Source organism: Octopus bimaculoides, chromosome 27 (genome assembly GCF_001194135.2).
Source record: "Octopus bimaculoides isolate UCB-OBI-ISO-001 chromosome 27, ASM119413v2, whole genome shotgun sequence".
NCBI lineage: Eukaryota > Metazoa > Mollusca > Cephalopoda > Octopoda > Octopodidae > Octopus > Octopus bimaculoides.
Genome location: NC_069007.1, coordinates 18,782,440 through 18,783,760, shown reverse-complemented (window position 1 = coordinate 18,783,760; position 1,321 = coordinate 18,782,440).

Here is a 1,321-nt window from a genome sequence, read left to right as displayed (position 1 = left end):
ATATATATATATATATATATATATATATATACATTATATACATATATATACACATATATATACATATACATACATATATATATATATATACACACACACAAAGTGATACAAATGCATGCATTCAAACATGCACACGCATACACAAACACACACATACACACACACACACTCACAAACACACAAGCACATACACACAGACACAGACATATATATATATATATATATATATATATATTCATATATAACCTGCTTTTGGATGTATAGATAAAGACATGTGTGTGTGTGTGTGTGTGTGTGTGTGTTATGATGCATAAAAGATATGTCATATCTACAGACCAAAATTTAAATACACCTTAATATACATTCACACACATATATACATATATGCATATATGCATGCATACATACAAACCATACATACATACATACATGTACGCATGCATTGAAAACCTCTTATCATTATCAAAGACATACAAAACACTTATTGTTATCAAAAGTCCCAAAAACATTCAGGATATTACTATATCCTTTGTTTAATCTTATCAGTTACTTATTGTTCTCAAAATGGCCCCATCCCAAAATGATCACACCACAGTATTACAACTGCACATTTTGGAATATATATATACATTCATATTCATATACTTTATTAATTTGTATACTAATATATACATTAATTTATATAATCAACATGTTATTATAAACAAGTATACACACATTTTCATACATTGAAATATATATGTTATACATATATTCATATATTTATGGTGTGCCTCTCTTTTTATACATATGATTTTAATACATACATACCTTTATATATATATATGTATAAATAATCCATGTTATAAAAAATATGCACACATATATTTGTCAATAGAGTGGGTGTATTAATCAATATTATAAGTGTACAATATTATATATCTATTATGGCCAATCTTACCAATCGGTTTCACACTAGAGTTTCAACGGGATGTTAGATAACAGCTTGATTATGTAACACTGTGGTCTTCAGAGTTGGCGATCTCTTCCATAACTACCAGCTCTGGGGAGCTCAGTGTTGCATAATTGTGTTGTTATGTAACATCCCATTGAACACCTTGTGCAAAAACAATTGGTAAAATCTGCCGTAATCAGTATATAATACTGTACACACCAATTAATATATATATATATATATATACAATCTTCATTTGTATTTGTGTTGATTAACAATGCTACCAATGGTTACCTTTGGAAATTCTACACTTTTACTTTTTAAATATATATACATACATACATATATATATATATATATATATATATATATATATATATATATATA